Source organism: Elephas maximus, chromosome X (genome assembly GCF_024166365.1).
Source record: "Elephas maximus indicus isolate mEleMax1 chromosome X, mEleMax1 primary haplotype, whole genome shotgun sequence".
Classification (NCBI taxonomy): domain Eukaryota; kingdom Metazoa; phylum Chordata; class Mammalia; order Proboscidea; family Elephantidae; genus Elephas; species Elephas maximus.
Window position 1 is genome coordinate 21,578,760 of NC_064846.1, and position 27,750 is coordinate 21,606,509.

Genomic DNA, 27,750 nt, shown 5'->3' on the forward strand with positions numbered 1-27,750 from the left:
TAGCACCAAACCAAACCAAAACCGAACCCATTGCTATTGAGTTGATTCTGACTCAATGTGACCCTAAAGGAGAGAATAGAGCTGCCCCATAGGGTTTCCAAGGGGTACTTGGTGGATTCAAACTGCCGACCTTTTGGCTAGTAGCTGTAGCTTTTAACTACTGCGCCACCAGTGTTTCCAAACCTACCATAATGCCTGCGAAGTAACAAAACCAGTTGTCATTGAGTTGATTCCGACTCATGGCGACACCTCGTGTGTCAGAGTAGAACTATGCTCCATAGGGTTTTCAATGGCTGATCTTTTGGAAGTAGAACAAAAGACCTTTCTTCTGAGGTGGACTCGATCTTCTAACCTTTTGGTTAGCAGTCATGCATTAACTGTTCACATCACCCTGAGACTCTTGCCAAATAAGCCAAAAACCAAACCACGGCCATAGAGCTGTTTCCAACTGAAGGTGACCCTATAGGACAGAGTAGAACTGTCCCACAGGGTTTCCAAGGCTGTAATCTTTACAGAAGGAGAGTGCTACATCTTTCTCCTCTGGAGCAGCTCGTGGGTTAGAAGCCAAGTACTAACCTCTGTGCTACCAGGACTCCTTTCATCTAGCACTCAAATAAAAAAAAACAAACCCATTGCCGTCAAGTTGATTCGGACTCATAGCGACCTGACAAAACAGAGTAGAACTGCCCCTAGGATTTCCAAGGAGCGGCTGGTGAATTGGAATTGCTGACCTTCTGTTTTGCAGCCAAATGCTTAGCCACTGCGTCACCGGGGTCCCTAGCACAGTGCCTGCCAAATTAACAAAACCAATTGTCTTTGAGTTGATTCCGACTCATGGCGACCCCACGTGTTTCAGAGAAAAAAATGTGCCGATCTTTTGGAAGTGTATCAACGGACCGTTCTTCCAAGGTGCCTCTTGGTGGACTCAAACCTCTAATCTTTTGGTTAGCATCCAAGTGTTAACTGTTGCACCACCCAGGGACTCCTGCCAAATAATAAACCAAAAAATCAAACCTATTGCCAACGAGTTGATTCCAACTCACAGGGACCTTATAGGACAGAGTAGAACTGCCCCATAGGGTTTCCAAGGAGCAACTGGTGGATTCAAACTGCCAACCTTCTGGTTAAAACCAAAAAACCAAACCCACTGCCATCGAGTTGATTCCGACTCATAGTGACCCTATAGGACAGAGTAGAACTGCCCCATAGAGTTTCCAAGGAACGCCTGGCGGATTTGAACTGCCGACCTCTTGTGTAGCAGCTGTAGCACTTAACCACTACACCACCAGGGTTTCCTCAACTGGTTAACAGCCCTAAATCTCAACCACAGCACCACCAAGGCTCTCGCCAACTAACAGTTCCCACTAAACGTTTGGTGAACTTTCTCACATGAACATGTGAGGAAGCTGATGATTTACTACTGTTGGAAGACGTTGTACTAAGATTTTTGTCTTGTACTCCAGGCCTGAGGGAGCCCTGGTGGCACAGTGGTTAAACGCTCAGCTGCTAACCAAAGGGTCAGTAGTTCAAATCTACCAGGCTGCTCTTTGGGAGAAAAATGAGGCAGTTTTCTTCCATAAAGATTTACAGCTTCGGAAAATCTATGGGGCAATTTTACTCTGTCCTGTAGGGTCGCTGTGAGTAGGAATCGACTCCACAGCAACGGGTTTATACCTGATTTTATTCTCTAATTGCTTCATATGCTAATCCACTACTTATTTCCTCCCCCCACAGGCACGAAAAGAAGAAATTATTATAAATTGAGAGTGGCTGATCCAGTTGTAAGCCACATCTACCTATCAGCCTGCCCAGCTTATTGAATGCCTCACACTTGGAATGCTATTATAAGTCACCAGAAGTGAACGCACGTGAAAAAGTAGCACGATTTATCACGAGTGCCTGGAACAGTACCTTCACATAGTAGGCACTCAATAAGTATTTGTTGAATGAATGGATAATTTCGTGAAAAAGAATAGTGAACTTCATTAGGCTAGACAGCAGGACTCCTGGATTCTAGTCAGAGCTCTATTATTTCATTTTGACCTTGGAAAGTCACTTCATCTTTCTGGCCCCACTTTTATGTTCTACAAAACATGAAGGAACCAGTCTAGATGATACTTTAAGTCTCTTCCAATTTTAATGTATAGTTCTTCCTCCTAATAGTTTGAAAATTCCTCAAGGGTAAGCAAAAACCAAGAAATCAAACCTGTTGCTGTCAAGTCCAACTCATAGCAACCCTATAGGATAGGGTAGAACTGCCCCATACGGTTTCCAAGGAGCAGCTGGGGGATTCAAACTGCTGACCTTTTGGTTAACAGCCAAGCTCTTAACCACTGCACCACCAGGGCTTCAAGGGTAAACAAGGTATATCTCTTATCTTCTCCTTAGCATATAGCCCAGTACTGAGTGCACAGAAGACTTGAGAATACTTCAAATGTCAGAAGCATCATCTTCCATAGTCATCTTTCATTAAGATAGTAATAAACAATGGACATCAAACTCTGCCTTGAAACATCCCTCATCTTTAAAAATGGGCTCGAAAGGAAAAGTAGGGGAAAATCAGGAAGTCCCTTCTGATTCCTGGATTTCAAAATCTTTTAAAACCTTTGTGATTTAAAATCCAAGCTCAGGCTCTTGTTTACAACCAAATAATTTCTTTAATCCAAGTGAAAATTGAATGCATGCAGAGTACAATTGCAGTTTGATTTTCAGGCACTCTCCTTTTTCTTCCTCGGTAATCATCTACACCCATCACTTTAATTACCACCCACTGGGGCTGATAACACACTCATTTATCGCTCTAGCCAACAACTCTCTAGTCAACGTCTCTCCTCTGAATTTTAGACCCATATATCCAACTGCAGAGCCCTGGTGGCAGAGTGGTTAAGAGCTTAGCTACTAACCAAAAGGTTGGCAGTTTGAGTCCACCAGCTGCTCCTTGGAAACCTTATGGGGCAGTTCTACTCTTTCCTACAGGGTTGCTATGAGTCGGAACCGACTTGATGGCAACGGTTTTTTTTTTAACCCATCTCTTAAAAAAAAAAAAAAGAAACCAAACCCGTTGTTGTCATTAGGACAATTTTGCCTCGTCAGTATGTCCACCATCTCTACCGTTTCTAATTTGGACTAGTCCACTAGCTTATTGACTGGCCTACCCCAATTTAATTTTGCCCTCCTCCAGTTTCTTCTCCACATTCCCGCCAGTGTCATGAATTCATTTATTCATCATCAAATATTTTTTTACTGTAGGCAAAGCAGAGGGCACAGCAGTTTAAACAAAACAGGCAAAAATCCCTACTATCATGAAGATTACATTTTAGTGATAGAGACACACACTAAAAATAATATATAGAATACACAGTATTAGAGACTCACTTCCGGCCTGATGAAGTAAGGTGGTTAACAAATCCTCGCTCCAAAATGCAGCTCTAAAGCTGGACCAAACTGTGAAACACAATCATTTCAGTGCTGTAGAATGTAACCAAAGGCATAACTGAGGGACTGATCACCCTGATTTTCTTGGGACTGTCCCAGTTTTTGCCATGAAAGTGTTGCACCCCAGGAAACTCCTCCTCAGGATGTAAACCCCCACCCGCTGCCATCCAGTTGATTCCGACTCATAGCGACCCTATAGGACAGAGTAGAACTGCCCCACAGAGTTTCCAAGGAGCACCTGGTGGATTTGACCTGCCGGCCTTTTGGTTAACAGCTGTAGCACTTAACCACTATTCTGTGAAGAATTCTGTTTTTCAGCAATGTTTGCTTAAGTTGCAGCGGAAGTACCAAACCTAGACAGTGGGCTCCAAAATAGGGCCTGAAAATAACACTGTTTTTAGTGTCAGATGAATATGGCATAGGCTATCCCCTTCCTGTTGTTGTCTCGTTTGGAGCCTGGCCACTGAAGTTGACAACCATGATTTGCAGTTCACAATAATGGATCATCCATTGTCACATCACTCCCAGGAATAAAACTTAAGTGTGAAACTTAAGTACACTGCAGTCACAAGCTACATTTCGTCTTTGACTTTGCCTGTGAGTTGTCTCTTGTAGTTTGTATGGAGATAGATCTAGCTTAAATTTTTAATAGGCATATTTAATAATTATTATACGGCCATTTCATGAAGAGATTATAACAATCATAAATGTGTATGCTTCTCATAACAAGTTTCAAATTATTTAACTCAAACAGTGAGAAATGGGCAGAAAAAAAAAGACAAATGCACCATTATAATGAAAGATTTCAAAAATTCTTTCAGTAATCAATACAGGGGTTTAGACAGAAAATCAGAACAGATATAGAAGGTTTGGACAACACCATCAACCAACATGACCAAACTGACATTTAGAGAATGTTTCACCTAACAACAGCAGAATACACTTTCTTTTAAATTACACAAAGCACATTAATGATCTAGTTTAATTTTTACCATTATGAATATTATTGCCATGTTTTCTAAGTGTTCAGATAAGGAAAATAGAACGATTATAATTTCAACCCCAGCATGAACCAGAAATCACCAAAAAGACAGGCTAAATGACTTCGTTATTTTAATGACAATAGAACGGCATAGCCAATTGAATTAGGAAAGTAAACAACCAAAACACAGCATACTGGGCAATAAGCAGAAAAGAACTTGGGCTTGGGCGTGGTAGAGACAAGGATGTGAAAGCACAATGAAGACTAAATCTCACCAGCCCAGGACGAAACTGGTAAGTACTTATACCCAATCAAAACGTTCTCTGTTTTCCAAATACTCAGTGGAAATTGGTGGCCCAGGCACACCTCTTGAACAGTTACATTTCCTGATTCAGAGGTTACAACTAAAATGTCCTGTGGGTAAACAAAAGGAGAAATTTTGGCAAGAGATATGTTGGCGCATTACAGTGTAGAACTGATTCTGTGTTCAAGTGTTACGGGTTTAATTGTGTCCCGCAAAAATATGTGTTGTAAATCGTAAACTACTGCAGTGGTTAAGAGTTCGGCTGCTAACCAAAAGGTCAGCAGTTCAAATCCACCAGCCATTCCAGGGAAACCCTATGGGGCAGTTCTACTCTGTCCTACAGGTTTGCTATGTGTCAGAATCGACAGCAGTGTGTTTCATTTGGTTTGGTATAATGGTATGGACCGGGCAGTGTTTTGTTCTGTTGTACGTAGGGTCACTATGAGTTGGAACCAACTCGATAGCAACTAACAGCAATGACAACATAAAAAAAAAAACCCATTGCTGTCGAGTTGACTCTGATTCATTGTGACCCTATGTACAACAGAACAAAACACTGCCTGGTCCTGCACCATCCTCACAATTGTTGCTATGCTTGAGCCCTTTGTTGCAGCCACCATGTCAATCCATCTCATTGAGGGTCTTCCTCTTTTTCACTTTTTCTACTTTACCAAGCATGATGTCCTTCTCCAGGGACTGATTCTCCTGATAATATGTCCAAAGTATGTGAGACAAAGTCTTGTCATCCTCGCTTCCAAGGGGTACTCTGGCTGCACCTCCTCCAAGACAGACATGGTAGTTCTTCTGGCAGTCCATGGTTTATTCAACATTCTTCTACAACACCATAATTTAAAGGCATCAATTCTTCTTCAATCTTCCTTATTCACTGTCCGGCTTTTGTATGCACATGAGGCAATTGAAAATACCACAGCTTGGGTCAGGCGCACCTTAACCCTCAGAGTGACATCTTTTCAACACTTTAAAGAGGTCTTTTGCACCATATTTGCCCAATGCAATACATCATTTGATTTCTTGAACGCTGCTTCCATGTGTATTGATTGTGGATCCAAGTAAAATGAAATTCTGGACAACTTCAGTGGAGTTTCAGATCATCTTTTTTACTTTTTTGAAAATGATAGCAGTACAGAAATCATAAAACATTGTGGATACCTTGTCTAAATAAAAACTGAACTTTGCTCATCTCTCTGAATATTCAGCAGACAGTCCAAATGTAAATTTTGGAAATCAGACAGCTTCAGAACACAAAATAAAATGTCACCAGGAAAGGGCAGTAAAATTAAACAGACTTCCTCAATTCCTTTATTAAAATTTTAACTTATGTGGAATCCAATTTTGATCTCACAATTTCAAATTGCCTCTGTGTTTTAAAACCATTTTCCCTGAAAAAGAGCATTTAACTTATAATGACATCCAATGTGATTCATACTGTTTAAAAATGATGGACATTTTAGACATGGATAGCCTATATGATGAATTTTTAGATGCAAAAGACCCAATTGACAAACAGCTGGTCTACCAAAACTAGCCTGAAGATAACAATAGTGGATGGACATTTTTGGAGAGCTGTCAATTAATTCCTACAAGTCTAAAAGCATGCTGTTGTTACTTATTAAAATCTAAGTATTTCATGCTCAACACTTACACTGAGAGCATATTTAGCTTGATGTTATCACTTTGGACTAACACCAGAAATCACTGTAATGTGGAATTGATAAGAACAGAGCTACCAGTCAAAGCAAATTTTATGTTTGCCTCTATTCAGTTTTAGGATACATAAAAGAAAAGAAAGATTTCCTAAAGGCTGCAGGCAGGGCAAAGAAGTATTATTAGAAAAAGAAACAGAAAGAGTAAAAAATATCCTGTATCATGGGACACAAACATGTTATTGCTACTGTTTAAAATACAGGTAGTCCCTGACTTAGACAGGGTTCTGTTTTGATGACTCCGTCATAAATTGGTTCTGATGTAAGCCAGATACCTCATTCTTTTTTTTTAGTTATTATTATTATTGCCTTTTATTATCAGCATCTTCATATTCGATCTTCATTTGTCTTTGGGGGTGGGAAACATTACATGTAAATTTACAAATATATTTAATATAGACATACATAGATAAAAACACACAAATCATTTAAAAATGGATGGTTGTAAGTGCGGTTTACTGTAACTTGAATATGTTGTAAGTTGGTCTTCGTCATCTAGTGCTGCTATAACAGAAATACCCACAAGTGGATGGCTTTAACGAACAGAAATTTATTCTTTCACAGTTTGTTGTTGTTGTTAGGTGCCGTTGAGTAAGTTCCAACTCATAGCAACCCTATGTACAACAGAACGCCGGTCCTGCACCATCCTCACAATTGTTGCTATGCTTGAGCCCATTGTTGCAGCCACTGTATCAGTCCATCTCGTTGAGGATCGTAGTCTTTTTCGCTGATCCTCTACTTTACCAAGCATGATGTCCTGCTACAGGGCCTGGTCCCTCCTGATAACATGTCCAAAGTATGTGGTGGTAGCTGGGCACCATCTAGTTCTTCCAGTCTCAGGCTGATGGAGTCTCTGGTTTATTTTGCCCTTTCTGTCTCTTGGGGTAATATTTTGTTTGTGTCTTTGGTGTTCTTCATTCTCCTTTGCCTCAGGTGGGTTGGGACCAATTGTTGTACCTTAGATGGCTGCTCCCTATACTGTGTGCAGTTTTTATTATTGAGTAACACAGATCATGCATTATCATGCATTTATGATACCCTGTTTCTTACATAAATAATAAAAAGAATTTAGTGCCTTATGCAGGTACTTAGATCGTGTCACATATTGACACACATTCTGGGAAGTCAGAACTAAAATGTCAAAATATTTTAAATTATAACGTTTGCTGTAACTCTTTCCATGGGGGAAGTTCAGCATAAGACATATCTATTTTGGACCTTTAATCAGGATGGTTTAGTTACTGATGGAGCAATAGGTTGTCACTGCAAGGCTGCATGTCTCCTTTAGGGGATAAAGGACGGCAGCTGTGGGCCAGTAAAAGGTCCAGACTTACGTTTGAGTCCTAGAAGTGCCTTTTCTCATTGTGAGACCTTGGGCAAATCACTTAACTTCTTTAAATAGCAGTTTGCTCATCTGTAAATTCTGCATAATATTGTCTATTCACAGGATTGTTGTGAGGCTCAAATGAGAAGGGGTGTGATCACACTTTTATAAACAGTGGTGCTACACAAGTATATCAGATGGTATCATATGTTTGGTGGCACGAACCTCAAAGACAACAGGGGAAAATGATTCTAGTGTACTTTGACTTGGTTTTATCAGCTATAATTTTGTTACTCACTGAATGCCAATAGCGTTCTCTGTAGCTATTCAAAAATAGATTTATAAAAGATAACAACTTGGTTTATGAACTGGAGAGTGCTTTTCCACCTACTACGGTATGTGCCCTTTGTTTAACCTTTCCCGTGTCGGGATGTTGAAAATGAATTCTCTTTTAGTAAGAAAATAATTACTGTGAGAAAAAAAAATTCACAAACAAAACTTACTAAGATTTTTGTCTATCAGTTGGAAAGCAATTTACCTACAAATAAAAAGTTTAATCAAACCACTATACATGTTTTTCAGGCTTCAGAATTATTATACCATCCATTAGTGTCTAATCCAGAAATGGGATTACGGTCTATATTGCCGGATTACATTTCAAATTTTTCTTTGTATTTTTAAGGCAATATTCCACAGTGCCAAGACATCTGGCTGTAAAATTTCAAAATGTACTTCATCGACCTCTTTTTTTGTGTACATGAGGCTATTACATGTCAGAAAATAAATAAATAAATAAATAGCCTGGTTATTTATGTATTTTGTGAATATAGGCTAGCTGGGCCCTCTAAAGGACATAGCCTAGTTATAATTTATTCATTTATTTAGTAGATTTACATAGTGCCTTTGTCCTCTATGTAAAAAATCCCTATTGTTTTTTGAAAGTGGTAAAAATAAAGTATATATTTTTATATGAAAGCTTCCTTTTTGGTTCATTCTGTTTCACATTGTAATTCAAACAATTAAAAAAACAAAAAAGAGGATATTTGGGCCACTTACTAAGCCAAACTTCCCTGACTTCAGTTTTCTCATGATGGCATTACAATCTATGAATTCTTAAGCACTACTCTATAAAAAAGAAACCCTGGTGGCATAGTAGTTAAGTGCTACACCTGCTAACCCAAGGGTTGGCAGTTAAAATCGGCCAGGCGCTCCTTGGAAACTCTACGGGACAGTTCTACTCTGTCCTATAGGGTCGCTATGAGTCGGAACCGACTCGACAATGCTGGGTTTTTGGGTTTAGTCTATAAAAATAAAAACAACTGAATTGTTCACTCTAAACTCTTTAGAAAATGCTACCAAACAGTATAGTTGTTCTCAGATGCCACTCCTGAATCTATGGTTGAATTTTCAAAGTTTGTATCTTTATTTTCCCCAAAATGACACTTGTTTTAAGAAGCACTTAGGAATATTTCAATTTTTTCTTTAATCATTCATCGAATTTCCCTCAGTCTTTGGATCCCAGGAAGCCTGGGCTCAGTAATTATATAGAGAAGTTGGGGTGGGCATTGGAGATTCTGCGGGATATGGTTGCAAAAGAGTCACTTGTCAACTAAATAGCCAAAAAAGAAACAACTTTCCCAGTTGACCTGCATTTGACTTCAATTTATTCTGTCTATGTCCAAATGTGGTTTGATGAAGAAGATGCAAATAGGTACAAGGTGTATAACAACAACAACAAACAAAATCTTTTGCTGTCCAGTGAAATCTGATTCATGGTTGCTCCACGTGTTACAGAATAGAGTTGCTTCATAGGGTTTTCTTTGCTATAATCTTTACAGAAATAGATTGCAGGCCTTTCTCCTGTGGAGCTGCTGGGTGGGTTCAAACCACCAACCTTTAGGTTAGTAGTCAAGCGCAAACCATTTGTGCCACCCAGAGACCCAGATGTATAAAACCCATTGCCGTCGAGTTGATTTCAACTCACAGCAACCCTATAGGACAGAGTTGAACTGCCCCATAGGGTTTTTAAGGCTGTAATCTTTACGGAAGCAGATGCCACCTCTTTTGTCTGCAGAGTGGCTGGTGAGATCAAACTGCCAACCTTTCAGTTAGCAGCCAAGGGATTAACCACTGTACCACCAGGGCTCTTCAGAAGGTGTGTAAAAACCAAAACCAAACCAGTTGTTGTTGAGTCAATTCCGACTCATAGCAACCCTATAGGACAGAGTAGAACTGCACCATAGAGTTTCCAGGGAGCACCTGGAGGATCTGAACTGTCGACCCTTTGAATAGTAGCCATAGCACTTAACCACTACGCCACCAGGGTTTCCAGAATGTGCATAGGCCTTATATGATCTCTCAGGCAAGAAAGAACAAAAGCATTTTTATATCATCATAAACTCCGAGTCCAGAAGGATTAAAAAATCTTAAAGGTCATCTACTCAAATCACTGTGATGCTAGGATCTCCTTTACAAAACCCTCATCAAATATTTGTCTAGCTTCTGCTTGGTTACCGGCAATGGCAGTTAATTCACTATCTCAGAAGGCAGCCTACTCCATTTTTCTTATATTGTTCTAAAATCTGTAGCTTCCACTCATTGGTTCCAGTTCTGATCCTTTAGGCCAATCCCCAAAAGTCTAATGCCTCTTCCATACGACAGTCTGCAAATATTTGAAGACAGCTCTCATATCCCCCACGTTACGGTGTCGCTAGGCTGAACATTCCTAGTTTCTTCAACTGTTCCTCATATGACAGTGAAGGTGCTTAATAAATATTTGTGGGATGAATGCATGAGTAGTTGCTTTCTTTGAATATAATCCAATTTGCCTACATTATTTTAAAAATTAATATTTATAGAGTACTTACTGTGTGTTACTTCATTTAATCTTCACAACTACCCTATTATTAGCCCTATTTTACTATTCAGGAAACAGAGACATAGAGAGGTTAAGTAACTTGCCCCAAGGTCACAGAGTTAAAAGTAACTAATCTGGAACTTTAACTTGGGCACTGTGACAGCCCATATTCTTAGCCATTACACTATTCTGCATTCTTTTTTTTTAATAAATTTTATTGTGCTTTAAGTGAAAGTTTACAAATCAAGTCAGTCTTTCACATAAAAACTTATATACACCTTGCTACATACTCCCAATTACTGTCCCCCTAATGAGACAGCCCTCTCCCTCCCTCCACTCTCTCTTTTCGTGTCCATTTCGCCAGTTTCTAACCCCCTCTACCCTCTCACCTCACCTCCAGGCAGGAGATGCCAACATAGTCTCAAGTGTCCACCTGATCCAAGAAGCTCAATCCTCACCAGCATCCCTCTCCAACCATTGTCCAGTCCAATCCATGTCTGAAGAGTTTAGAGCCCTTAATTCTTGATTCAGTCTTAGCATCATTGGTGATTGCACCCAGTTGTATTATGTCATCACCAGTGAGGTTTGAGCTTCTTCCAACTTTTGACCAGAGTTTTAAAAGCCTCTCCAACATTTATTATTTTGTGTCTTTTGGATTAATGCCAGCCTCGTTGGAGTGAGATGAAATCTCATTGTAGTTTTGATCTGCATTTCTCTAATGGCTAATGATCGTGAACATTTCCTCATGTATCTGTTAGCTACCTGAATGTCTTCTTTAGTGAAGTGTCTATTCATATCTTTTGCCCATTTTTTAATTGGGTTATTATCTTTTTGCAGTTGAGTTTTGCAGTATCATGTACATTTTAGAGATTAGACGCTGATCAGAAATGTCATAGCTAAAAACTTTTTCCCAGTCTGTAGGTAGTCTTTTTACTCTTTTGGTGAAGTCTTTGGATGAGCATAGGTGTTTGATTTTTAGGCGCTCCCAGCTATCTAGTTTTTCTTCTGCATTCTTAATAATGTTTTGTATACTGTTTATGCCATGTATTAGGGCTCCTAACGTTGTCCCTATTTTTTCTTCCGTGATCTTTATCGTTTTAGATTTTATATTTAGGTCTTTGATCCATTTTGAGTTTGTTTTTGTGCTTGGAGAGAGATATGGGTCTTGTTTCATTTTTTTGCAGATGGATATCCAGTTATGCCAGCACCATTTGTTAAAAAGACAGTCTTTTCCTTATTTAACTGCTTTGGGGCCTTTGTCAAATATCAACTGCTCATATGTGGATGGATTTATGTCTGGATTCTCAATTCTGTTCCATTGGTCTATGTATCTGTTGTTGTAACAGTACCAGGCTGTTTTGACTACTATGGCGGTAAAATGTAGTGTTCTATAAATGTCCATTAGACCAAGGTGGTTGGTTCATAGTGTTGTCCAAGCCTTCTATGTACTTACAGGTTTTTGGGTACTTGGTCTATCAATTTCTGAGAGAGGGATTTTAAAGCTTCCTATTATGCTCCACAAACAAAAGGAATTCAGCACCGTAGAGTAAGAGGAAGAAAGAAAATGTCAGCACCACAAAAAAATAAAAAGCACTACAAAATGTCAGCAATAAACTCACACCCGTTGATAATCACACTGAATGTAAATGGCTTAAATGCACCCATACAGAGACAGAAAGTGACAGAATGGATTAAAAGACAGGACCTATCAATATGCTGTCTAAAAGAGACACACCTTAGAAACAAAGACATAAATATATTAAAAGTCTAACAATGGAAAAAAATACAAGGAAATATCTACCAAAAAAGAGCAGGCGTGGCAACACTAATCTCAAATAAAATTGACTTTAAAACAAAATCCACCATAAAAGACAAGGAAGGACATTATACAATGATTAAAGGGACAATCCACCATGAAGACATAAGCGTAATAAATATCTATGCACCCAATGATAGGGCTCCAAAACACTTAAAACAAACTTTAGCAGCACTGAAAAGAGAAATTGACTGTTCCACAATAATAGTAGGAGACTTCAACACACCACTCTCAGTAAAGCACATAACACCTAGAAAAAAAACTCAGCAAAGATACAGACGATACAAAGGTCATAATCAAACAACTTGACCTCATAGACACGTATAGAACAGTTTACCCAATAGCAGCAGAGTACACATTCTTTTCTAACACGCATGGAGTGCTCTCCAGAATAGACCACATCTTAGGCCACAAAGCAACCCTCAACAAAATCCAAAACATTGAGATAATACAAAGCATCTTCTCTGATCACAACACCATCAAAGTAGAAATTAATAATAGGAAGAGCAAGGAAAAAAAATCAAATACATGGTAACTGAAGAACACCTTGCTTAAAAGCCACTGGGTAATAGAAGAAATCAAAGGTGGAATAAAAAAATTCCTAGAATCAAATGAGAATGAAAACACATCATACCAAAACCTTTGGGACACAGCAAAGGCAGTGCTCAGAGGTCAATTTATAGCAATAGATGCACACATCAAAAAAGAAGAAAGGGACAAAATCAAAACATTAGCTACCCAATTGGAACAAATAGCAAGAGAACAGCAAAAGAAGCCCACAGCCACCAGAAGAAAGGAAATAATAAAGATCAGAGCAGATATAAATTAAATAAAGAATAGAAAAACAATAGAAAGAATCAATAAAACCAGAAGTCAGTTCTTTGAAAGGATCAACAAAATCAGCAAACCATTGGCCAAATTTACAAAAGAAAAACAAGAGAGGATGTGAATAACCCAAATAAGAAACAAAATGGGGGACATTACAACAGACCCAGTTGAAATAAAAGGATCATAACAGAGTATTATGAAGAACTGTACTCCAACAAATTTGAAAACCTAGAGGAAATGGATAAATTTCTAGAAATACACTACCTACCTAAAATAACACAAACTGAGGTTGAAAATCAGAACAGATCCATAACAAGAGAAGAGATTGAAAAGGTAATTAAAAAAAAACCTCCACCCCCCCCCACCCCACACCAAGAGCCCTGACCCAGATGACTTCACTGGAGAATCCTACCAAACATTCAGAGAAGAGCTTGCACCAGTACTACTCAAACTATTTCAGAACATAGAAAAGGAAAGTATACTTCTGAATTCATTCGATGAAGCCAGGGTATCCCTGATACCAAAACCAGGCAAAGACACCACAAAATGAAAATTACAGACCATTATCTGTCATGGATATAGGTGCAAAAATACTCAACAAAATTCTAGCCAATATCATCAGCATCATATCAAAATAATAATACACCACAAGTAAGTGGGATTCATACTAGGTATGCAAAGATGGTTCAACATTAGAAAATCAATCAACATAATACACCACATAAATAAAACTAAAGAAACACATGATCACCTCAATCGATGTAGAAAAGGCATTCAATAAAGTCCAACATCCATTCCTGATAAAAACTCACAATAAAATAGGCATAGAAGGGAAATTCCTCCACATAATAAGGGGCATCTGTACAAAACTGACAGCCAACATCATTCTTAAATGCAGAGAGGCTGGAAACATTCCCCTGAGAATAGGAACAAGACAAAGATGCTCTTTATCACTCTTATTTAACATTGTGCTGGAAGTCCTAGCTGGAGCAATAAGGCGAGAAAAAGAAATAAAGAGCATTCAAATTGGTAAGGAAAAAGTAAAACTGCCCCTATTTGTGAATAATATAATACTACATATAGAGAGCTTAAAAGACTCCACAAGAAAACTACTGGAACTAATAGAAAAATTTAACAGAGTAGGAGGATACAAGATAAACATAGAAAAATCAGTTGGATTCCTATACACCAATAAAGAGAACTATGAAAAGGAAATCAGGAAAGCAATAACATTTATAAAAAAAAAAAATTTTTTTTTTTTACATTTATAGTAGCCCCTAAAAAATAAAATACTTAGGAATAAAACTAACCAGGGATGTAAAAGACCTATAAAAAGAAAACAATAAAACATTACTGCAGAGACCTACATAAATGGAAAAACACACCATGCTCATGGATAAGTAGACTGAACATTGTGAAAATGTCAATACTACACAAAGCAATCTACAAATACAATGCAATCCTGACCCAAATACCAACAGTACTCTTTAATGAGATGGAAAAACTAATCATTAACTTTATATGGAAAAGAAAGAGTCCCCAAATAAGTAAAGCAATACTAAAAAAGAAGAATAAAGTAGGAGGACTCACAGTACCTGACCACAGAACCTACTATACAGCTATAGTAGTCAAAACAGCCTGGTGTTGCCGAGCCCTAGAAGGTGGGTTCTGTCAGGCACAATCAGACCTGCCAATAATCTGGACATGAGAAAGAGAAAGTAACTTTATTGCAATGCGCAGAGTAAGGAGCTGGGAGGGAGTTCCTCAGATCCGACTCCCCGAGCTATGGAGAAGCAAGGCTTATATGTGATTTGGATAGCAAGATGGCAGCCACATAGACATACTGGGGAGGGAAAATTCTAGAAGGAATACTTAGGAAAGACATTGCAGGAATTATGGCAGTCAGGAAACAGGAGGTGACATGGTTCTTGTCAGATATCTTGCTTCAGTATGGGGTCTGGGTAATAATTTTCCTTCTGATTTGTTCCACCTGTTGCTGTGTCCTCTGCTGAGGTCAACTAATGGTCATAGCTGGCCATTCTGCACATGTGGGGCCGGCCAAATCTGGCTTGGGCTATTTTAAGGGCAGTCTTTTCTGACTAATAAAAATTTACTGGAATTCCTAGGGTCGGGTTACACTGCTACTGGTACAATGACAGACACATTGGCCAATGGAACATAATCGAGAACCCAGATGTAAATCCATCCGCCTACCGTCACCTGATCTTCAACAAAGGCCCAAAGTCCATTAAAATGGGGAAAATACAGTCTTTTTAACAAATGGTGCTGGCAAAACGCGATGTCCATCTGTAAAAAAATGAAACAGGACCCATAGCACACACCATACATGAAACTAATTCAAAATGGATCAAAGATATAAATATAAAACCAAACACTGTAAAGATCATAGAAGAAAAAATAGGGTCAATGCTAGAGGTCCTAATACACAGCACAAATAGGATAAAAACAATAACTAACAATACACAAACACCAGAAGATAAGCTAGATAACAAACTCTTCTAAAATTAAACACTTATGCTCATCAAAAGACTTTGCCAAAAGAGTAAAAAGAGAACCTATAGACTGGGAAAATTTTTTGGCTATGACAAATTCGACAAAGGCCTAGTCTCTAAAATCTACAGGAAAATCCAACGCCTCTACAACAACAACAACAAAACCAAACAATTCAATTAAAAAATGGGCCAAGGATGAACAGGCACTTCACCAAAGAAGACATTCAGGCAGCTAACAGACACATGAGGAAATGCTAAAAATCACTAGCCATTAAAAAAAAAAAAAGCCATTAGAGAAATGCAAATCAAAACCATAATGAGATACCATCTCACCCTGACATTACTGGCATGAATCAAAAGCACAGAAAATAACGGTTGTTGGAGAGGCTTCCAGGATACTGGAACTCTTTTGCACTGCTGGTGGGAATGCAAAATGGTACACCCATTTTGGAAAACAATATGGCATTTCCTCAAAAAGCTAGAAATAGAAATACCATACAACCCAGCTATTCCACTCCTAGGAATACATCCTAGAGAAATATCAAATGAATAGACATATGTACACCGATGTTCACGGCAGCATTATTCACAATAGCAAAAAGATGGAAACTACCTAAGTGCCCATCAACAGATGAATGGATAAACAGTGTACATACACACAATGGAATGCTATGAACAATAAAGAACAATGATGAATCTATGAAACATCTCACAACATGGATGAACCTGGAGGGCATTATGCTGAGTGAAATAAGTCAATCACAAAAGGACAAATAGTGTATGAGACCACTATTATAAAAACTCATGAAAACGTCTACACACAGGAAGAAACGATGGTTACTAGGGAGGGGAGGGGTGGGAAGGGAAAAACACTAAACAGACAACAGATAAGTAGTAACTTTGGTTAAGAGTAAGTCAATACACAATACTGGGGAAGTCAGCACAATTTGACCAAGGCAAGGTCGTGGAAGTTTCACAGACACATCCACAAACACAGGAAAAAAAATTATTTGATGGTTATGAGGATAGGGAGCAAGGGAGAGAGGTTTTCACTAATTAGATAGTAGACAAGAACTATTTTAGGTGAAGGGAAAGAGAACATACAATACAGGGGAGGTCAGCACAACTAGACTAAACCAAAAGCTAAGATGTTTCCTGAATACAACCAAATGCTTCGAAGGCCACAGTAGTAGGGACGGGGGTCTGGGGACCATGGTTACAGGGGACATCTAGATCAATTGGAATAATAAAATGTACTAAGAAAATATTCTGCTTCCCACTTTGGTGAATGGTGTCTGGGGTCTTAAAAGCTAGCAAGCGGCCATCTAAGATGCATCAATTGGTCTCAACCCACCTGGAGCAAAGGAGAATGAAGAACACCAAAGACACAAGGTAAATACGAACCCAAGAGAGAGAAAGGGCCACATAACCAGAGACTACATCATCCTGAGACCAGAAGAACTGGATGGTGCCCACCTACCACTGATGACTGCCCTAACAGGGAATGTAACAGAGAATCCCTGATGGATCAGGAGGGCAGTGGGATGCAGACCTCAAATTCTCGTAAAAGAACAGTCTTAATGGCCTGACTGAGACTAGAGGGACCCCAGAGATCGTGGTCCCTGGGCCCTCTGTTAGCCCAAGACTGGAACCATTCCCAAAGCCAACTCTTCAGACAGGGATTGGACTGGACTATAAGACAGAAAATGATATTAGTGAGGAGTGACCTTCTTGGCTTAAGTAGACGCATGAGACTATGCGGGCAGCTCCTGTCTGAAGGGGAGATGAGAAGGCAGAGGGGGACAGGAGCTAGTTGAAGGGACATGAGGAAGACAGAGTGGAGAGGAGGAGTGTGCTGTCTCATTAGAAGAAGGCCAGCTAGGAGTACATAGCAAGGTGTGTATAAGTTTTTGTATGAGAGACTGACTTGATTTGTAAACTTTCACTTAAAGCACACACACACACAAGCTTGTGAGTGGCCATCTAAGATACTCCACTTGTCCCACCCCATCTGGAGCAAGGGAGAATGAAGAAAACCTAAGACACAGGGAGAGATTATCCAAAGGATTAAAGGACCACAACTGTTGTTAGGTGCCCTTGAGTCGGTTCCGACTCGTAGGAACCCCATGTACAACAGAAGGAAACACTGCTCGGTCCTGCGCCATGCTCACAATCGTTGTTATACTTGAGCGCATTGTTGCAGCCGCTGTGTCAATCCATCTCTTTGAGGATGTTTTTTTTTTTTTCTGCTGACCCTGTACTCTGCCAAGCATGATGTCCTTCTCCAGGGATTGATCCCTCCTGACAACATGTCCAAAGTATGTAAGATGCAGTCAAGCTATCCTTGCTTCTTGGGAACATTCTGGTTGTAGTTATTTCAAGACAGATTTGTTCTTTTGGCAGTTTATGGTATATTCAATATTCTTCGCCAACACCACAATTCAAAGGGGTCAATTCTTCGGTCTTCCTTATTCATTGTCCAGCTTTAGAATGCGTATGAGGCAACTGAAAACATCATGGTTTGGGTCAGGTGCACCTTAGTCTTCAAGGTGACATCTTTGCTTTCGACACTTTAAAGAGGTACTTTGTAGCAGATTTGCCCAATGCAATGTATCTTTTGATTTCTTTTTTTTTCCTCACTTTTTTTTATTGTACTCTAGATGAAAGTCTACAGAACAAACTAGTTTCTCATCAAATAGTACACACATTGTTGTATGACATTGGCTAACAACCCCACGACATGTCAACACTCTCCCTTCTCAGCCTTGGGTTCCCTATTACCAGCTTTCCTGTCCCCTCCTGCCTTCCAGCCCCTGCCCCAGGGCTGGTACGCCCCTTTAGTCTTGTTTTGTTTTACAGGCCTGTCCGATCTTTGGCTGAAGGGTGAACCTCAGGAGTGACCTCGTTACTGAGCTGAAAGGGTGTCCGGGGCCATACTCTCAGGGTTTCTTCAGTCTCTGTCAGGCCAGCAAGTCTAGTCTTTCTTTTTGAGTTGGAACTTTGTTCTACATTTTTCTCCAGCTCTATCTGGGACTCTCTATTTTGATTTCTGTCAGAGCGGTCAGTGGTAGTAGCCAGGCACCATCTAGTTGTACTGGACTCAGTCTGGTGGAGGCCATGGTAGACGTCCATTAGTCCTTTGGATTAATCTTTCCCTTGTGTCTTTAGTTTCCTTTATTCTTTCTTGCTCCAGAAGGGGTGAGACCAGTGAAGTATCCTATACGGCCACTCAGAAGCTTTTAAGACCCCAGACGCTACTCACCAAAGTAGAAAGTAGAATATTTTCTTTGTAAACTACGTTATGCCAATTGAGCTAGATGTTCCCCCAAGACCATGGTCCCCACAGCCCGCAGACCAGCAATTCGGTCCTTCAGGGAGTTTGGATGTGTATGGAGCTACCATGACCTTGATTTGAACAGGTTGTGCTGGCTTCCCCAGTATTGTGTACTGTCTTACCCTTCACCAAAGTTACCACTTATCTATCTTTTGATTTCTTGACTGCTGCTTCCATGGGTGTTGATTGTGGATCCAAAGAAAATGAAATCCTTCACAACTTTAATCTTTTCTCCATTTATGATGTTGCTTATTGGTCCAGTTGTGAGGATTTTTGTTTTCTTTATGCTGAGGTGTAATCCATACTGAAGGCTGTGGTCTTTGATCATCATCAGTAAGTGCTTCAAGTTCTCTTCACTTTCAGCAAGCAAAAGGACCACAACTACAAAAAAAAAAAAAACCCAAAACCGAACCCGCTGCCATCCAGTCGATTCCAACTCATAGCGACCCTATAGAGCAGAGTAGAACTGCCCCATAGGGTTTCCAAGGAGCCACTGGTAGATTTGAACTGCCAACCTTTTTGGTTAGTAGCCATAGCTCTTAACCACTACGCCACCAGGGTTTCCACAACTACCACAGCCTCCACCAAACTGAGTCCAGCACAACTAGATGGTGCCCGGCTACCACCAGCTACTGCTCTGACAGGAATCAAAATAGAGGGTCCCGGACAGAGTTGGAGAAAAACGTAGAACAAAATTCTAACTCACAAAAAAAGACCAGAGTTACTGATCTTACAGAGACTGGAGAAACCCCGAGAGTAAGGCGCCTGAACATTCTTTTAACTCAGTACTGAAGTCACTCCTGAGATTCACCCATCAGCCAAAGATTAGACAGGCCCGTAAAGCAAAATGAGAACAAAGGGGCACACCAGTCCAGAGGCGAGGACTAGAAGGCAGGAGGGGACAGGAAAGCTGGTAATAGGAAACCCAAGGTTGAGAAGAGGAGAGTGTTGACGTGTTTGGCGTTGGCAACCAATGTCAAAAACAATACGTGTATTAATTTTTTAATAAGAAACTAATTTGCCCTGTAAACCTTCACCTAAAGAAAGCACAATAAAAAAAGAAAGAAAACAGTCTTTGGATTAGAGACTCAAGGTAAAAAAAAAACAAAAAACTTCCTATTACGCACCAAAAGCATGAACATTTAGAACAAGATAGTGACAAGGGTTATAAAACATAAAGATTATAATAAATTTCACTGAATGATACATGTAAAAATTGTTGAATTGGCAAATGTTTTATTATGTATATTTTTACCACAAAGAAAAACAAAAATGACTTCCTACTATGATTATGGAATTTTCTATTTCCCAGTTTAATTCTGTCATGTTTGTTTCATGTACTTTGAGACTGTATGTTTTCTCGAATTCCTTTTATAATTATGGAACGTCATTTTATCTCTGTAAATGCTCCTTGCTTTTAGTTCTATTTTATCTGATATGAAAATGGCCACTTGAGACTTCTTATGTTTATAGTTTGCATGGCATGTCTTTTTCCATTCATTGAATTTCAATCTATCTGTGTTCTTATATTTATATTGTATCATTTGTACAATCTTATTTTTATTTATTTTTCTTTCTTATTGTACTTTAGATGAAGGTTTACAGAGCAAATTAGTTTTTCATTAAACAATTAATACACATTATTTTGTAACAGTGGTTGCCAACTCCAGACATGTCAACACTCTCCCCTTCTTGACCTTGGGTTCCCTGTTACCAGCTTTCCTGTCCTTTCTTGCCTTCTTGTCCCTGCCCCTGAGGTGGTGTGCCCATTTAGTCTCATTTTGTTTTATGGACCTGTTGAATCTTTGGCTGAAGGGTGAACCTCAGGAGTGACTTCAGTACTGAGTTAAAAGGGTGTCCTGGGGCCATACTCTCAGGGTTTCTTCAGCCTCTGTCAGACCAGTAACTCTGGTCTTTTTTTGTGAGTTAGAATTTTGTTCTACGTTTTTCTCCAGCTCTGTCCGGGACCCTCTATTGTGATTCCTGTCAGAGCAGTCAGTGGTGGTAGCCAGGTACCATCTGGTTGTCCTGGACTCAGCTTGGTGGAGGTTATGGTAGTTGTGGTCCATTAGTCCTTTGGACTAATCTTTCCCTTGTGTCTTTGGTTTTGTTCATTTTCCCTTGCTCCAGATGGGGTAGGAGAAGTGGAATATCTTAGGTGGCCACTCACAAGCTTTTAAGACCTCAGGATCTACTCACCAAAGTAAGATGTAGAACATTTCCTTTATAAACTATGTTATGCCATTTGAGTATGATGTCCCCCAAGACCATGGTCTCCAGCCCTTGGCGCAGTAACTCAGTCCCTCAGAGAGTTTGGATATGTCTATGAAGCTTCCATGACCTTGCCTTGGTCAAGTTGTGCTCACTTCCCCAGAATCTTGAAGTGTTTTATCCTTCTCCAAAATTACCACTTTATCTATTGTCTAGTTAGTGTTTTTCCCTCCTCGCTGCTCCCCTCCCTAGTAAGCATCAAACATTATTCTTTCTGTATGTAAACTTTTTCATGAGTTTTTACAATAGTGATCTCATACAGTATTTGTCCTTTTGTGATTGACATTTCACTCAGCATCATACCCTCCAGATTCATCCATGTTGTGAGATGTTTTGCAGATTCATCGTTTTTCTTTATTGTTGTGTAGTATTCCATTGTGTGTTCTTAATTTTGTTCCATTCATCTATCTGTTCTTACGCCAGTACCACACTGTCTTGATTACTGTAACTTTGCAGTAAATTTTGAAATTGGGATGTGTGAGTCCTCCAATTTTGTTCTTCCATTTCAGGATTGTTTTGTGTATCCTGGGTCCCTTATATTTCCATATAAATTTTAGGATCAGCTTGTAAATTCCTTCAAAATTTTCAGCTGAGATTTTAATAAGAATGACATTAAATTTATAGATTTGTGTGGAGAGAATTGACATCTTAATTAAGTGTTTCAATCCATGAACATGGAATGTCTCTCAAATTTATTTAGATCCTGTTTCATTTCTCTTAGCATTGTTTTGTACTTTTCAGTGTACAGGTCTTGCACTTTTCTTAAATTTATTCCTAAATGTTTTAATCTTTTTGATTCTATTATGAGTACATCTGTTTTATTAATCTTATTTTTAGATTATTTGTTGCTAGTATGTAAAATTGATTTTTGTATGTTAATCTTGTATGCTTCAATTTTGTCCAACTTGTTTATTATTTTATTATTTCTAGTATTTTTGTGTGTGTGTGTTTGTGTTTGTATGGATTCCTTTGCATTTTCTACATACAGGATCATGCCATCTGTGAAGAGAGATAATTTGACTTCTTTATTTCCAATCTCAATGCCTTCCATTTCTTTTTCTTGCCTGATTGCCCTGCCTAGTATCTCCAGCACAATGTTAAATAAAAGTGATGAGCTTAGACTAGACATCTGTGGTGAGTTCAAGGATTTGGGGGCTGATCAAGTGAAAGGCAAGACCACAAGATGGCAGGATTGCACAACGAGCTGTTTTTGGGCAGCAGTAGGACAGTGTTGCATGAAAGGGGAAGCCTCTCCCAGCAGGAGACCTTCCATAGACTGGGATGTGGGGGCCAACACCCAGAAGGGGAAGAGGACAAGGCAACTCCTGTGGGACAGGGGCAATTGGTGAGGAGGCTTATGTATCTAAGTGATGTTGCTAAGCAGTCAGGGAGTCTCAGGGTCAGAGTGCTCCAAAGGGCAGCAGTGATTTGGGGTCTTTTATTCTTTTTTTATTTTATTCTTTTTTTATAGCTACAGGGTTTGTTTTATCTATGGCTACAGATGTTGGGTGCAGTTTCACGTGGTATGCAAAGCAGACATGATCTAAATGGCTAAAAGTATGCTTATTTGGACTATATTTAAAGCAGTTGGATGTGCGAGAAATTGAATTTCACACTGGCAGGCTTTGGACTAGCTGCTCTAGCCTGCTGCGAAGAAGTAAATAACATGAGGGTCCTTTTAAGTTAATATACAAGGGCCAACTTTGGCCCATTTATATAACATCCTTGGCTTGTTCCAGATCTTAAGACGAAAGCATTGAGTCCTTCACCATTAAGTATGATGTTACCTGTAGGCTCTTCGTAGCTGGTTTTTATCAGGTTGAGGTGTTCCCTCCCATTGCTAGTTTGTTGAATATTTTTATCATAAAAGGGTGTTGAATTTTGTCAAAATTTTTTTCTGTGTCTATTGAGATAATCATGTGGTTTTTGTCCCTTATTCTATTAATATGACGTATTCCATTAATTGAATTTCTATGTTGGAGCAACTTTGAATTCCTGGAATAAACTCCACTTGGTCATGGTATATAAACCTTTTTCTGTATTTGGTATTGTCATAGATTGAATTATGTCCCCCGAAAAATGTGTGTATCAACTTGGCTAGGCCATGATTCCCAGTATTGTGTGGTTGTCCTCCATTTTGTGATTGTAATTTTATGTTGAGAGGATTAGGGTGGGATTGTGACACCACCCTTACTCAGGTCACCTCCCTGATCCATTGTAAAGGGAGTTTCCCTAGGGTGTGGCCTGTACCACCTTTTCTCTCTCAAGAGATAAAAGGAAAGGGAAGCAAACAGAGAGTTGGGGACCTCATGCCATCAAGAAAGCAGTGCCGGGAGCAGAGTGTGTGCTTTGGACCTGGGGTCCCTATGCCTGAGAAACTCCTCGACCATGGGAAGATTGAGGACAAGGACCTTCCTCCAGAGCCGACAGAGAGAGAGAGAGAGCCTTCTCCTGGAGCCAATGCCTGGAATTTGGACTTGCAACCTACTAGACTGTGAGAAAATAAATTTCTCTTTGTTAAAGCCATGCAGTTGTGGTATTTCTGTTATAGCAGCACTAGATAACTAAGACAGGTATGATAATATTTTGTTCAGTATTTTTGTGTCTATACTCGTGAGGGAAGAAACCCTGGTGGCGTAGTGGTTAAATGCTACAGCTGCTAACCAAAGGGTTGGCAGTTCAAATCTGCCAGGTGCTCCTTGGAAAGTCTATGAGGCAGTTCTACTCTGTCCTATAGGGTCGCTATGAGTCGGGATTGACTCGACAGCACTGGGTTTGGTTTGGTTTTGGTTTATTCATGAGGGATATTGGTTTGTAGTTTTCTTTTCTCATCATATAAAGCCTTCCTGAATTTGGCATCAGGGTAATATTGGTTTCATAGAATAAGCTGGGAAGTGTTTCCTTTATTTTCTGGAAGATTTTATGGAATATTAATAATGTTTCTTCTTTAAATGTTTGGTAAACTTTGTAGCCATCTGGGGCTGATTTTTTTCTTTGTAGGATGATTTTTTACTATTCAAGCTCTTTACTTGTTATAGATCTGTTTAGATTTTCTATTTCTTCTTGAGTCAATGTTAGTAATTTTCTTATTAGGAATTGATCCATTTCATCTAAGTTATCTAATTTTTTTTTTACACAAAGTAATTCTTATTATTTCCTCATAATCTTTTTAATTTCTGTAAGGGCATTAGCGAAGTCCTCACTTTAGTTCCTGGTTTTAGTCATTTATATCTTCTTTCTTATTTATTCTGTCCATCTAGCTGAATGTTCGTCTATTTTGTTCATCTTCTCTAAGAACTAACTTTTGGTTTCATTGATTTTTTTGTGTGTGTGTTTTCAATTCATTTATAAATTCCTTCCTTCTGTTTGTTTTGGGTTTAGTTTTCTTTTTCCAATTTCTTAGTTGAAAGCTTAGTTATTGATTTGAAATCTTTCTTCCTTTAGAATATAAGTCTTTGTAGGTATAGCATTTTCTCAAAGCACTGCTTATTGGGTCATTCCATACATTTTGTTATGTTGTGTTTGCACTTCCATTCAACTCAAAATAATATCTAGTTTTCTTTGTGATTTCTTCTTTGACCCATGGGTTATTTAAAGTGTATTCTTTGATTTCCAAATAATGTTTTCAATGTTCATACATGTTGTAGGATGTATCAAAACTTCATTACTCTTTATGGCTGAATAATACTCTATTGTATGTATGTATGTATCACATTTTGTTTATCCATTCATCTGGTGATGGATATTTAGGTCGTTTCTACCTTTGGGCTACTGTGAATAATGCTGCAATGAGCATTAGTGTACAAGTATCTGTCTGCATCCCGGCTTTCAAGCCTTTTGGGTATATACCTAGAAATGGAATTGCTGAGTCATATGGCAATTATTATGTTTTACTTTTTGAGGGACTGTTGAACTGTTTTCACAGTGGCTGCACCATTTTACTATCCTACCAACAATTAATGAGGGTTCCAGTTTCTCCACATTCCCCCCGAAACTTCTTGTTTTCTGTTTTTCTGATAGTAAACATCTTAGTGCAAGTGAAATGATATCTTATTGTGGTTTTGATTTGCATTTCTTTTATGACTAATGATGTTCAGCATCTTCCAGGTGCTTGTTGGCCATTTGTATATCTTCTTTGATGAAATGTCTATTCTAGTGCTTTTTCATTTTTTTTAATTGGATTTGTCTTTTTGTAGTTATTACTACCTCTACTTTTAAGATACGTTGAAAAAAAACAAGAACACGTCTAAATTTAGATAGACTAAATGTTGCAAATAATGATTTAGTTTGTCTACTGTATACGCACCAGTACTGAATAAACTGCATACATGTGACAACACTTATAAACTGAAAGTGTTTTCTAAATATAAATATTCTGGCTTAGAGCCCTTCTTTTCTCTCTCCTCCTCCACAAACCCAGTGGATTATAATGCTTGAATTTTTAGAGGATGATCTTTCTTATGAATTTCAACACAAAATGTATAAAATGTATTGGTTTACTAACTCTACTTTTGTCACACACTGGCATCCTCTTTAACATCAGCAAAGTAAAACAAAATGCAGTGAACATAGTGGACAATGGTTAAATCTTGCCTTAGTATAAACACACTAGCATAGAGCCCTCTACACTTCCTTCTCCTCCCTCTGACCCTGTCGTAGTCATCTAGTGCTGCTATAACAGAAATACTGCAAGTGGGTGGCTTTACCAAACAGAAGTTTATTCTCTCACAGTCTAGTAGGCTACAAATCCAAATTCAGGTCGTCAGCTCCAAGGGAAGGCTTTCTCTCTCTGTTGGCACTGGAGGAAGGTCCTTGTTAGCAATCTTTCCCTGGACTAGGACCTTCTCTACAAAGGAGCCTTGGGTCTAAAGGATGCAATCAGCTCCTGGTGCTGCTTTCTTGGCAGTATGAGGTTCCCATAATAGACGAGTCTCCATTTTCAGAGAGAAATCAGAAACTTCTCTATTCTAGCAAGTGCATACTTATTTTTTCCCATTAAGCCCTGCATATTACCAAGCATAGCTTTTATTATTGTTATTACTTAAGAGGAGAACAGGTCAAGAACTTTTTTTTCTCTGCCCAGGACACCCTTGAGGTCAGTTGATAATTTATAGATAGAATAAAATCTTTTGCCAGAGCCCTAATGTGGTGACTCAGAAAAGTTTAAGTGCACTCACCTGCCAGTCCAAATCATGATCCTAAATCTGTTTCAGCTGTATACTCAAATTCTGATGTTCATGAGGATACCTGTGTTGCCAATGAAAAATGCAGAATACCGAGTCCTACCCCAAAATTTACTAAATTAGAGTCTTTGGCTAGAGTCGAGACAGCTCTCTTTAATAAGCTCCTTGATACTGGGACTTATGCTTTGGAAAGGTATTTGGTTTGTTAAAGTTGTTCGTTCATTCATTCATTTAGTAAATATTTATAAAATACCTACTATGTGTACTTTTCTAGATGCTCAGTATACAACAATGAAGAAAGTAGAAAAAGGACCTCTGCCCTTAAGGGCATACATTTTATCAGGAGAGACAGACAATAAGCAAAGAGTATAATAATCATTATGTACTAGCATGGATGGTGTCTTAGGCTGGCTTCTCTAGGGAAGCAAAACCAGTAAAGCATATAAAAATATATATGGGGAGAGATTTATATCAAGGAAATGGCTCACACGGTTGTAGAGGCTGCAACATCCCTAGTCCGTGGGCCAGGATAGACGCCTCTCCTGATTTACATAGCCACAGGGGCTGGTGAACCCCAAATCAGCAGGTCAGAGAGCAGGGCTTTTGCTCACAGGCTGCGAAGATCGATCGACGAATCCCACGATCGGCAGGCAAGACCACAAGTAAGCTCCTGGCTCAAGACCCAAGAACTGGAGGTCAAACTAACAGGAGCCAGCTGCAAGATCCAGAGTGCACAAAAAGCTCCTGAGCCCCGCCAGAATGTCTGCTTATATTCAATGCAGGCCACATGCCCAAAGAAACTTCCTTTCAATTGATTGGCTACTCACAGCAGATTCCATCATGTAGGTGATCACATGTCAAATCTCAACAGGGAAGTGATCACAACATTATACGTCTGCCAAAACACTGAGAATTATGGCCCAGCCAAGTTGACACACGATCTTAACCATCACAGCCCCTAACCCAGTACACAAACACAATGTGCACCGCTCAAAGAGGTGGTTTCGTTTTTTCATTTCTAAAAGACAATATTTTATAAGAGTTTCAACAAAAAGATATTTTCAAGATGTGCCAATTACTACCTTTATTTTATTTTATTTTTTTAATATAATTTTTATTTGATTACACAACTACATGAATACACTCTCTTTATAAAAAAAATTAAACATTTCACATATT